The sequence below is a fragment of the Osmerus eperlanus genome, chromosome 1, assembly GCF_963692335.1.
Source record: "Osmerus eperlanus chromosome 1, fOsmEpe2.1, whole genome shotgun sequence".
NCBI lineage: Eukaryota > Metazoa > Chordata > Actinopteri > Osmeriformes > Osmeridae > Osmerus > Osmerus eperlanus.
Genome location: NC_085018.1, coordinates 20,672,018 through 20,686,156, shown reverse-complemented (window position 1 = coordinate 20,686,156; position 14,139 = coordinate 20,672,018).

Genomic DNA, 14,139 nt, shown 5'->3' with positions numbered 1-14,139 from the left:
TCACTGTGAGCGTAGTTGTATGCATGGAGGACTGTGTGCACAGTGAATCTAGATCACCACTCCATCACCAAGGGCTAGTCAGTTGGATGAAACGGTCTTAGATGAAGAACCTTGGTGGAGAGGCAGGTGACCTTGTGTTAGTTTTACTGCTTCTCTGATATCTTTCTTGGAAAAATATTATGATAGGGCCTGTGTAGCTGAGATGAATTGGTAAACTCTCTTCTCCTCAGTATAAGTACAGTCCACCCGTGTCAGGGAAAAGCTAGTTTTTCGGGCATGTAGCTGGTTAGTGGTCATGCTTGCAAGCTGGAGGTTCAGAGTTCGAAGCCCAGTGTGGGTAAAGCTCAGGTGTAAGTGACTCTGAAGAGTAGCAGGACTACGCCTGATACACCTGCAATTTATGGATCCATATTGAACAACCAAACTAGTCCAAGAAACGTATGGAATGTCATCCAGGAGACTCTCTCTACTTGAACCATTGTGTCATAGACTACAGTTAATTGAGAAGTGCCTACGTGTACTCTCCAGTAGTGTTGATAGTGATAATGATGAGGTGTCATTCTTGTCTCCTATGGAGGTTACTGAGCGATGCTGTCAGTGGAAGGAGAAGGGCTCAGCACACCCAGAGTGCTTCACAGTCACCAGAGTGATGGATCACTCCTCTGCCTCAGTGGGCTGATTAAGGCCCATGTGATTTATCTATACTGCTCACAACATCATTACACTATCCCCATAAAACTGTGTTGTCCTGTCGCTAATGTGTGTGTGTGTGTGTGTGTGTGTGTGAGTGTGTGTGTGTGTGTTTGACTGAATGTATGGTGTACATAAAAAATGTGCATTGTATTGTGAAAGATTTAAAACCTGACTCTCGTGAAGTATGTCTGAATAAATTAACAAGGGAACATACTACCCCAATTTATTTTATTAAAGCAGGAAACGTCCCCTGTTGCACATTAGACACTTATTAAATTATTGAATATGATTGATGTGTTTACTTCATAAGATAAAATTGCCTGGTGTGTTCATTGTAACTCTAAAGTCCAGCAAATATTTCTCATGTGCTGTGAAAAGACATTTTGTTTTTGATGGTTCAAGTCCGTTAGCTCCTGTTTGTCTCCATGCCAACAGTTTGACGTAGTGTAAAGTAGCCAAACCCAAAAGGGGTCAGACATGAATAAGTTGCAAGTATAAACATAAATTCAGTCTTAAAAGTGGTCATTTGATGGCCATGAACACTCATGTGTTCCACTTGAAACTTGTTGCTTCTATCCCTGAAAGGCATCTCATTGTTTAAGTGATAACCCTCAGTTCACAAAGTTTATGGTGGAGTCTCCAGGAAGAGATAAAGGGAGAGCTTATTCTAAATCAGTCTTTAAGACCAGAACCGGAGAGTGGACAATATAATACATAATCCTGGTGTGAGGGGTGGGGCGTCATTGCTGGTTTGCACTTTGTACTTCCTGTTTCTGATGGGCAGGGCCCTACATGCAGTTTGTGCTAGGCACTTCCTGGCTGGAGGGGCGGAGGGCTCACACTGACCTTGCCTCACATGTTTTTTCCCGCTGTTTAGTCCCCAAGAGCTTTTCTAAGATTGAAAGGAGGTCCCATCATCCACTTCAGTGTTTGGCAGGATCAGAAGAAAGTCAGGGGGCATCCACGAAGGAATGTCATTGTACCACAAAGAAAAGTCTGAACATAATCTTCTTCATACATTAAATCCCCTTTCAAACAAACATAAAGATAATTTCACATGAAGCATGTTTCTCAAAACAATCACATCCAATGTCCAGACATGTCTTTGAGGTGAACAATGTTTATGTCAGTGGGACTTCAAGAAATCCCAACATAAAACAAGGAGAGGTGTACCTTATTCTCATCATTCTCTTTCAACCCCTCCAATCTCTATCTTTATAGTAATATTATTGTCATTTTACCTCCTTGATCTGTGGGATAGGCTTGTGTTAGGTTCTTCAAGGACACTAAATGAATATTCCTGGCTACAAGAGAGTACAGAGAAACGGAAATTTCCTTTCTGGCTATTTCAACCCTGTTTATTCCTGCATGTGCGTTCCGTTTCCTGTCCTCCTCAGTGTGTTTCCTGTCTTACCATTCATTCTGTTCTACCAATAGAGTTAGGTTCCCCATGTTGAATGAGATTACAATGATAAGACACCATCCATTTTGCAGCAACTAAAGAATGTCTGCTAATGATCAACAAAGCCCTTTCGAAGATGGAAGATGCCGATAGACAGTTCTGACTGTGTGTCAGATATGTCAACACAATGTCAGACGACTTCAGGATAAATTATCAATTCATGCAGAAGCCTCTCGCCCATATAATCAAATTATTTTTCTCCAAAAATGTGAAAGCGTGTTTGCTGTGGAGTTACTTTGGCCTGGTGGATCTACAATGTTTTGTCTGTTCCCACTCTCAGGTTTATCCCCTTAGGAATATTTCTGCTTTTTTATTCTCTCCTCTTTCCTCTCTGGTACGTAGGGCAGGGTGGAGCTCTAGGAAGTGAGGAATATCCTTCCTCACTGCTCAGGACGTGGCTGAGGAGAGGGGAGGGGACTCCGACTGGGAGAGGAGAGTTTGGGGCCCACTGTTGCTGGTGAAGATGAAACTCACCGACTACACACAGTCTAGAATACAATACCTGTGGTAGTGTAGGCTGGTAGACACCTGCTCACACATACTTAAGACTTGAGTTACTTGAATAAGTTTTTCTTGATGTTTCTCACACCTCTTTGTGTGACAGTTATATGCTGAGAAGGAAGGTTCAAGATGTGGTCTGATTGGATGTTTGTGACAGGTGATGGTTGGGTATGAAAAGGAATGTGGACAATTGTTCTCTCGCTTCTTCTCTTACTTGGTTCTTTCTCTGTCCCTCATCTGGCCATCAGGTCTGACTTCTGTCTCTTTCCCTCTCCGATGTACAATTTTGTGTCATGCTAGAGTAGGTAAGATTTAGAACCTTAATTTTGTAACACGTTTGCCTTTTAATTGATTTAATTGATTAGCACTGTTATTAAATACATGTATTTAACTTTAGTTTTACATTTCTTGCATCAAATAGAGTCAAATATTCACAATTCCTGCATCCGTTGTGTTAATATTAATACACTGTCAACTCTACCCCTCTTCCATCAGACCAAGGGGCACCGTTTAGGTTGTTTTGTCATTACAACAGACTTGATAAAGGTCTTAGAACCCTATCTAAAGCCCTATCTAACCATAAAGTACTCTAGTGCTCTCTTAATGCAATAGTAATGTATGTGGTTGTGGACATTTAAAAGTGTTAATATCCTTATAATGCCCTGTTGGCAGTGAGGTTGCAGAGATAGATGAACTTATTTTGTGCATATCATGGTAAAACCTCAACATGCACAATAATAAAAGTAGTTTGGAAGTATTTTATGACCAAATAACTCAAGTTGATACACATCAGTGTTTCATTGTAATAACTGTTACAACTGTTGTAGTTCACTGTGCGTACAGGAAGCCAGTAAGTATTGCTCATAAGTGATTAATTTGATTATTCACTTGTGTTTTTTAGATAGTATTCTCTAAAAAGCTACTGACAAGATAACCATTTACATTAACAGTACCACCACATACCCTCACTGGGTATCTATTAGAAATTCACTAAAGAATGCAAACTGTACTGTAAAATAAAACAGAACATTCTCAGTATATTCCCTAGCCCATCATAATGAATTCAGTATAACCCTACCAAGATAGCATGTTGATTAAAAATGTTTGTGGTAACTTATTCATCAAGACAGAACCCAAATGATGTTTATGAGCTTCCTTGGACCAATCAATGGAGTAATGAGTGTCACATTACGTCCTTAGTGTACTGTAAACTCATTAAAATACACAGACTCTCTCCATCTCCCCCTCCCTCTCTCTCTCTCTCTCTCTCTCTCTCTCTCTCTCTCTCTCTTTCTGTATCTGTCCCTCCCTGTCCCTCTCTTCCTCTATCACACTCTCTTTCTCCTTCTCCCTTTCTTCCTCTCCACATTTTTGGAACTCTCCACCATCTATCTCTCTACCTTTCTCTCTCCTAGCCAGTCCAGTCTGCTTCTCCTTGGAGGTGCGGTCTCCCTGCCTGGGGTAATGATCCTGCTGTGTGTCATTGTCTCACAGTATGACTCTGAGTGATTGCCAGTCTTGACACATGCCTGCTTGTAGCACTAACACACCCAAATGGGCAGGAAATTAAACTCTCTACTGAGGTAATAAAGAGAGTAAATCCTGGACCTGTGTCTACAGCAGTGGCAGACATCACCACATTACAAAGGGGATCAGAGCCCAGTCTGTGGTCATTAGAGGTGACCAGCTTCCACAGGGGATTGACCTGGAAAGGTACAGCTGCACAGCTGTAGAGGTCATGCTGTACTTTTATTGATCAATAAAGATTTGTTTGGCTACTACTTCAATAATAATAGGCTATAGCTATTGTAAAAATGTTAGGCACGTGAAAACGACATGTGGGCTTCTTCTAGTTGCTCTAAAACAGGCTTTGATCTCTTCCTATTCCTGGTTTGTGTTTGTGGGCTGCCAAAGCTGTGGATGTTTTTAGAAAACGTACGATTTGCCCATTCATACTGCCACAAATCACCATGGAGACTGGGACAGTATTGACTCTTTTCACCAGTGCCAGCCAGGCAGCCATTTTGGAATCCAACACATCGCGTAACACAGAGGATGTGTCCCATTCTTTCTCAAGATGCATTAGAGGATTGTTTATTCAGTTGGCAAAAGCCACTAACACTAACAGAAAGGAAACTCTACCTCTTTGGTCTGCAATACCTTTGCTCCTCCCTGTTCCGTACTTCCAATCTGTTGTACCGAGTCATGGGTGAGGGGGTGAAAGGGCCCGGAGTGTTCAAGGTATTATCAGAACTCTACTGGAAGCAGAAAGGAATCCATTCCAGCACTGAATAATTGATGCACCTGCTTGGAGTGTTACATGTCTGCATGGTGTTTACAGGTTCCAGGACACACTCTTCCAAAACATAGCAGCAGATGGACTTCTGGACCATCATATTCCGGGAAGCAGAGGGTATGGGAGTTTTTACTTACTGTACAATCGAGAGTACAGACTTAGTGTCTCTCGTAAAATGCATGAAACACCATTGACTTCAAAACCTTTTTAAGAGCAGTGGTGCCATTTTAGAGAACATCGGTAATCTTCTCCTTCATGTTTGGAATTTACCATAATCATAATCCTGATGACCATGGTGTCAATGTGTTGATTGGGGTCATACCAATTGAAAGGGATGAACAAGCTGTAAGCTCTCTTGTCATAGGGTTTAGCATTACACACTCATCACTTGTGAGTAGATTTTTCTCTAGCAATGAGAATTGTTAATGAATAGATTCATGCTGGACAGGGGAAACCTGAATGACAGTATGCTCAATTATTTAGTATACTAATTCCCCGGAGTAGATTACGGGTTTTCAAACTGGTAATTACTGCCACAAAGCCAACTGAAATGCTCATTTTTATGTTAATAGCAGCATAATTGTTGTACATCTTACATGAGTAAAAACTGATGAGGGATGAACACTTTGAGAGGATGGGCAGGGGAGAAAGAAATGCAGAACACAGTTAAACAACTCCAAAACTGGTCACTTTGATCCCACAAATGGCATTGCTTTTCCAAAGCATTTCTGTTCATCCTGGCCCGATGCCTTAGATCAGAAAGTGATTCTGATCACTTCAGACTTTCCAAAACCAGTTATAGACAGAGATGCTCTGGACCTCCAGGTGACAGGAGATCTAAAAGGAGTTAACATTCAAGTCACATAGATGGGATTCTGTTAGTCTGAGTTTAATCAATGTGACATGAGCTCCTTATTGATCTTCTCATCCACACAAGCAACAACCCATTGTCAGTATTTTATGATCATGATATACAACTCAAATACCAATGTTGTTTTACAGTCCAAGAGGTTTAACAGCAGTGAAAAGAGTCTATGTACTTAATCAAATTCCAAGATTCTTTTCAGTAAAAGGTGAAACAGTAGATGATAAAGATGTTATGGAAACCAACATTCATCGTGTGGATTACAGGGACTGTTAACAAAATACATCTGCAATGGATATACTGCTCATGATCCTTCCTTCTGGCGTCATTCCACTGGCTGGTACTGTGTTCAGGTTTGTCTGCAGTTGACTGTTTAACCTCTTACACAATTTGACACTTTTAAACACTCTCAACTCTAACTCATGGTAGAAAGATGATTAATGCTATCATTCTTGTTTAAGTTCCAAGGGGACATTTTATATTTGGTTACAACAGTGTGTGCAGACTCATGTTTTGAAATTCCACTGCCCATAAGGTATTGTTTGTTAACAACAACATATTTTACTTAGCTCGGTGCCTCCCTTGGTGATGCTCAAGGTAAAATACTATGGCACTTGTCATGGGAAAGCAATAAAATCATAAATGGTGGTACAAAGCAACATTTGTTATTACGTCTTTGAAATGTTCAGGTTGTGAGAGTCCATGGTGGAACGCACATACGAGTCCCTCAGGAACAGTGGGGATGTGGTAGCTGTTATGGAACAGACTCGGGCTCTCCTCGGGCTTCACTCCAGAGACTCTGGTGGTGGATGGAACCCTGCTCTCCTGAGGTCAGTTCCAGTCGACTCACCTGCTTGGGGCTTCTTCTTCAGAACCAGACAGTTTTAGTCTCCTCTGTCACTCCCCTCGCCCGGTTCACCACCATGCAGAGCAAGAGAGGCTGAAAGAAAGAAACAGAGGTAGGAGGTGTTGGGGGTGGAGAGAGGGAGCGGTTCCCAGAGTAAAAGAGAGGGAGAGAGATAAACTAAAGAGGGAACAGTCTAATCGGGGCAGAACATAAATCAAGCCCATTCTGCGCGCTGTTCCACCAGGGGATACACGCAGTCCCCAGGGAAGTGCTATCACTGAATACACACATTTGAACACATGCTCTGCTGATCACACACACATTAGATCACTTAGGCGTTCGTGCTGAGACGGGCTGTTCCTGTGAAAACCTGATGACTCAGAGAAGGCATTGGTATTCATGCCGGATGTGCCTGGCACTGTCCTCAACATTAGAGGGTACAATCACATTTAATGGCACTCAATACAATTTTAACCCGCCTTTTTGTTGTTGAACTACTTGTCTCACTCAAGGCTGTTTTATCTCATCACTTCTCATCAACAGCTCACACTGGAAGTGGAAACCCAATCAGCATGGCACAGGAAATCATTGAACTCATTTTGAGTTTTTGTTATAGACACTGTCTAGTAAGATGTAACATTTTGAGTTTCATTTTGCCTGAGTATCCTCTTTTAAGAGAAGGTTGTAGATAGGGGCCTACAAGAAACTCAGCATTTTAACCTCTTATCATAAACAACCATGATTCAACCACCCTACTTGAGAGATAAGAAATAATCCTTTGTTATCTGGTATTTGTGTTCACAGTGAGGTATTTTAATCACAGTATTACTTTCCATGCAGTCTTCCATACTCCCTAGGGCCACTTTGAATGGCTGTACAATAAAATTAAACTACCACCAGGCACTTGCTTGGCCAGTCATTAAGACTGATGTAGGGAAGTATCCTCTACAAGTGGCTCTCATGTTTAAATGCTGGACAAGCTCATTTGATTTCAGGGAAACCAGTGAGAGAGAATAAGTAGGGTGTAGATCTATAGTCTGTGTGAAACTTTGCCAAATTACCCATCTGCAAAATATACAACGAACAAGAAGAGTGATTGAATATCTTTGATGCAAATGCTAATTAATAGACATTCTCTCCATCAAGATGAATGGTATGATATTATATCTGTTCATATATATTGATTAGTTGCCTGGGGTGTATTTTCTATTGAATATATGAGTGTGCTTAAGGGGTATGGTCTGTGTGCTGGCTGGCAGTATTCTAATCAGCTTTAGACCCTGCTGTGGCTGCCCTTGTGATGGCTTCCTCTCATCATTCCTGGCTTAATGGATGCACATAAGAGATGAGGCAGAGCCAGCAATGAGGGAGGACATCATCGGACAAATCGTCACCCGAAAAGAACCAGGGGAGCAATGACAAAACTTTACAGCTTTTTCTTATTCATATTTGATCACTGTCATTGAACATGTTTTGTATCGGCCTCATCATGTCTTCTTGATGTCGTGAGAGATCTTTGTTTTTTTATGCTGAAAGACATTTCAGAGCTTTGTGGTGACAGACACTGCTGTGCGCACAGCAGCGTAGCACACAGAGAACTTCATTAGCCTGCTACTATCTGACTGAGACATCTTTTGTTCCATCTCAGTGCCCACCAAGGCCTCATTTCCCCGTCTGTCATCGCTGACAGTCTTCTGGGAAGACACAGTTTGATAAGAAGCCACTCCAGACATAACCTCCTATTTTACATGAGATGTACATGAGAGCTGAGGAGCCCTGTTTAGCTGCCTCAGTCGTTCCTCACCTCCTCACCTGAACAGAGTAATGAAAAGTGCAGTTATGCATGGGCAAATACCATTCCCCATTCCGGCAGAAAAAAGAGGACATTTTGAATGGGATGTTAACAGGTAGACCAGAGGTTTATACAGCAGAATAAGCAACATGAGAATAGGAATTCAATAGCAGGTTTATCCTGAGGGTGGTGTTCTGGATGTTATGGCCTGTTTGCATCTTTGCTTAGCACAAACTGATAATGGAACTCCATAAAAACCTCTGATGAATGGACAGCATCCCTCCTGCTGAGAACACTCCCTCTCAAACAATGCCAGACGTTTTCCATGTGCTGTTTACCACCGTTTTTGGTTTCAGAAATGACATATTTTTTTATTCATCTGGAGAAGGACTTATCAACTGAATACTCATTTACTGTAAGAAACAGAAGAGAGGAGGAACAGGCTCGGCAAAGTGCAACCCTGAGTTCATCAATGGCATATAATCTGTGTCTCTGAAGGTGATGTGTGTCCTCTGAACATCCCCACCAGCATCTGTCCATCACACAGGTCACCAGCCTTGGAACAGATGTTGTTGCCATGGAAACCCAGGGGTCAAAATTCAATCGGCCTACTGATTATCACAATCTTGAGGTGGTAGAGGCTTTTGTAATTGGAATCTTTATTGTTTGAAATAACGAAACCCCCTCCTCCCCCTTGACCCGTGGGTTGTCCACTCTCCCGTCACCCCTCTTTGACCCTGTGGTCCTGTGGCTACAGCCCACACAGAGCCTCTTCAGCAGGACCAGGGCAACGCTGTGTCATTTCACAGTTCATGTAGCCACCATTGTGGCGCCATGGCAGTGCAATAACGGAGAGATTTAAACCCCTACTAACCAAGGAATATCCCCATAAGTAGGCAATAAAGGAGAAATCTATTGAACGGGTCTCAGAAAAGATGAAATGTGCATACCTTGTGTTTGTATAGTGCAGTTTGTGCAGCTACTGTGTATGTGCATGTGTGTCTGTGTGTGTCTGTGCATGTGTGTGTGTGCATGAGTAAGATTTTCAGTGCCTCTTCATTGCCTTCGGTAATGAGGTTAAGTGGCACATGAAGGTGAGGCCCAGGGGGGTTCTGAGCCGCAGCAGCAGACACCACTGTTTCATCCCTGTGCTTTCAGGCTGGCTCCTCTGGCCTCACATCCTGCATTCATCTCACATTCGTCACTCGTCCAGCAATGCCTGTTTCACTCAGATCACTGAGCTCTATTGAGATTAGCCTGACTGTTATTGAGTAATAGATGTGGTGATAAAAGGGAGACCAGTTCACACAGAGTTAATCAAATATGGTTGGTTAGATATGAAATGTATTTAAATTACATCTCTGTCTGAGCTGAAGAATAAAGTACTCTGTCAGGAAACATAAGTATCATCACAGATGCCTCAGTCTCGTGAAATGGCAGTCAGTCTTAATAAAACTACAATGCAATGACAAACTGACCTTAACAGTATTAACATAACATGTCAATTTTGTGGCAACTCGCAGAAGAAAAAGAGAAACAGACATACGGTACTGTCACTTAAAAAGACAAGCTTCACATTTATGTGAAATGCTAATCTGTGCCTACAGAACAAATTTCATCTGTTAATCTTAGGACATTTTAATATATCTGCTTCATTCTTAGACCTTTGCAATGTTTGTGCCATTGGAGCATTGTATTACCTACCATAATGGTGTGAGCCTTTTGTTAAAATAGTGTGATCTGTGAATAAAATGACCAGGAGGGATGTTTAAACGTTTTTCCTCCAGCCTCATACCCTGCTGATGTTCAGTAGTCCATGTCACAACCTAGACACACACACACACATAAACACATAACACATATGAGCATACGATGCATGATGATTTCGCTATCACCATAAAGGAAAATTGAGTGTACCATTTGTGCTGATCTGGTGAGAACACGCTCAGAGCATGAGCACCGAGCATCCCCCTTCCTCCCTGGGGCTCTGGAGCACGTGAAGACCAGAGAGCTTCAGCTCAAACAACCTCAGCAAAACCCTGACCAGAGGCAGGACAACTGCTTTCACTATTCCCCACTGAGTAAACGTGTGTGTGTCTCTGTGTGTGTACGTGTGAGTGTCTGTGTGTTAGCATGTTGACATGAAACACGCTATGTCATTTAGACAGGAATGCCTAAGAGTCTCAGAGGACCCCTGTGGCACGAGGGTCACCTTGCGTCCTTAGGGGACTGTGAGGAGTGGGATGTTGTGTCTTCACGAGGAGATGGAGACATGCAGAGAACTAAGCATGCTTTGATGTAGGACACACAAACGTGTTGAGTTAAAATGACATGGACTGGATGCTACTGTACATACTCAAAGTGCGGGGCTTGTGAGCAAAGGGTCTTGTATTATATTGTGCACAAAAAGTCTTCAAAGTTATTCTGACCTAGATCTCAAATTTCCTGTAAGTCAGTGCCTTGCTTTGATAAAAATAAAATTGTAATTAATTAAAAAACAAAAGCTTTTTTTCCTTGGGCCAAAAAAATAAAGGTGCCGTCAGCCATTGATATTGTCCTATCAGACAGCCCTGAGCACAGAGGAAGTGCTCTGTCTGAGCTGCCAAGACGCCTTGTTTTGGGAGGGGGGCTGGGGATAACAGCTCGCCCTGTTATCTTTGTGTAAAGGTCACGCAGGTCTGACGGAAGAACCAAAAACAACAACCATCTGTGTTTTGTGTTTTCCTCACCGGTGGGCTGGCTCATGCAGGCCACTCTGGGAGTCTGAGCAGACGTCACTGCTCTCAGTCATATCAGCAGGCAGGCAGCATGATGAAAGATGCATTGTCAATGCAATGTGGAAACCCCCCAAATATGTTTTCTTTCTTGCAGCATACTGTATGTGGATGTCTGTTCTTGTTTCTCCAGTGCTCTATTAGTCTTGGTGTTTGTTGAAATATTGGACTTTTGTTTCATTCAGATTCATGAGTTATTGTTTGCGCCATGTGTTCGACATGAGAGCAGTGAGAGGGCTCTGCGGTAGTGTTTCACTGGCTCATTCTACACGCACATGCAAGACATGTTTTGTTTGGGAGTAAAGATATGATTGTGATGTGCTCCACTCTACAGTACACAGGCCGGAAGCACATGTTGTTACAAAGAACTTTGAGTAGCACTGCCATACTCATGTTTGTGTTTTCTTGGCATGCATTTACAAACCAGGAACAAGGAAGTTACATGAGCATTTCATAGTAGTTGGGAATAATGCCAAAATAAAGTATTGTCAATGATATGTATTCACTTGCAGCGATATCTGCATCCTTCCAGTCTCTAGAAGCTGAAAGATGTGAAAACAGTGACAGGAAGAGTAAATACTGGGTTTTTTCATCATCCTGTTGTTATGGAACTGTACAGAATGAGAGCCGGCCCCTGGTCCCATACACACTCTATATGGTGGGGGTACACAACACACACACATACCAAATACACACATTATGTCAAAAACACACATTTACCCTCAGCGGCGGAATCGGTTTTATATTGGAGACAGAAAAGGGACATGATTGCTCAATACAAACAAAAACATGCAGCCAAGAATGAAGATAAATAATAATAATAATAATAATGCTGTAAGACTGAAGGAGAAAGACTGCACAAACCAAACACTCTCTCAGAAGGATAGACCTTTACAGTGTCCATAAATCTATTGAGCTAAAGGCCAGCGGTTAATGTTTTGACTGCGCCATTGTGCTTTATTTTAAAGGCCATGCACAACCTCCTTTACGATGCTCCTTGAATGTTTTATTTTGATCCTATAAATCGCTGTTTTTACAGTTCAGCTTCGAGGATTGTCTTTCTATGAATAGAGAAAAGAGAATAACAAAGTCTGTGTTATCAGAAACTGACCTAGGAGGCTCTGGGCGTTCAGCTAATTACCAAGGATGGAACATGTATTGTGCTGAAATAAATTACATCTGTATCCTAGCTAAGGAAAAACCAGCAGGCACTTAATCTTTATGTTAGTTTATACTGTTTCATATCTTGTAAACAGAATTATATACTGTAGATTACAAAATAATACAACATGCAGTCAGACACTAATACATCAACCTCTTTTTGCATTAGTAACCAAAAAAGTAAAAGGGAGTCTTGAATAAACTATATATGATAATAGAAAGTCCACAGTAAGAGGATGACTACAAAGAAACATGAGGATGGTAAACACCTTAGTAGTACACAAAACAGTCTTGTTGGAGAGGGGGGAGGGGGGGGAATAATGGTCGGCTGTATTGATTGGCTGTAGAGGTCCTCGGGCCTGCAGGGAATTGAGTCTTTATTTGCTATTTTTTTGATGAAGTGCTGACTTCCCAGGTCCACTTTTACTGCAGTACTCTGCTCTAGGCTGTGGTACTGGGGAAAACACAGGGAATATGCCTGTCTTCATATTGTTGGTAAAGGATAGCATAACCTGCTGACACCAGGCTTCTACTCTGACACAGAGAGAAAGGTACCTGAGTTTCACACGCCTGTTTTGTGTCTCTGATTGTTTTAGTCGAGTCTCATGCAAAAAACACCACACAGGTCCAACGAGGGTCAAACCTTAACCTGGCTGAAATCACACACCTACCCTATCTCCTACCTTTCCTGACCAACTATACAATTCTTTGTTTAATGAGTAGTATTTGTTTTCTACATAGAGTCAGACTGTGAAGCTTATGTCAAATAAGCAGGTCTCTAAAGGCTTTGTTTTGAATTCTGCTTTGTGATCAATCAAAGATCAATAGTCAAATCGTTCAGTGCTTGAGTGCAGTCTAACACTTTACCATCCAATAATTACAATGGTGTCCTGGTCAAACCCCCCAACTTAGAATTTCTACATGATTTCTTCAGATATCACACACGCACCAATCCACCTGCTATTTCAAAGAAAAGCTGACCAAGACGTGTCCAACCAATGCACTTTAATGCAGAACATTAGTGGAATTTCAAGCAAAACAAGGGATTACAGTAACTGATTGCATTACAACATCTCATAGCTTTCTGGTGACAAAAACATTCAACATATCTATGTCCACTCTTGGGCAGAGCAGGTGTTACGAAACATCCATAAATGTCTGGGGTCTGGGAACAAGTTGCTGACCCTTTTCCCTAATCAGCTTCCTGTTTGGGGCGGTGGGGGAGCCAGAGGGGTGGCGGGGGTTTGGATCGGTTTGTTCTCTGCTCCTCTGACATGTTTTTCCTGGTGTCTCCACTACTTCTCTCTCCTGCAGTGATGTTGTGTTCCAGATGGAGTGACACAGCAGACAGCACACTCATAATCCAGGAAACCTGTGTCCTCAGACCAAAACATGTTTGTACTGTGAAACATCTGGAGAGACATTTACTACTAAAACCTTTTTCTATCCAAATGAAACAATACAACTGACAGACTGTTATGCTGCCCCACCAATCATTAAAAAAGATTTGTACAAAACAATTCAAAAAGGTCAAATGCACATACAGCACTTTATCAAAGTAATACAACGGGCAGTGCCAGAAGGGCAGGTGTGGGCTATCTTTAGAGGTGCTTTCCAGAGGATTCAATTCCAAAACAAAGGGAAAGCCTCCAGAGCATTACATAGGTGCTACTGACACACATACAACTGAAAACAGGCTATAGGAACATAAACAATCTTAAGCAAAGCAATGTTGGTACTGCATCGTT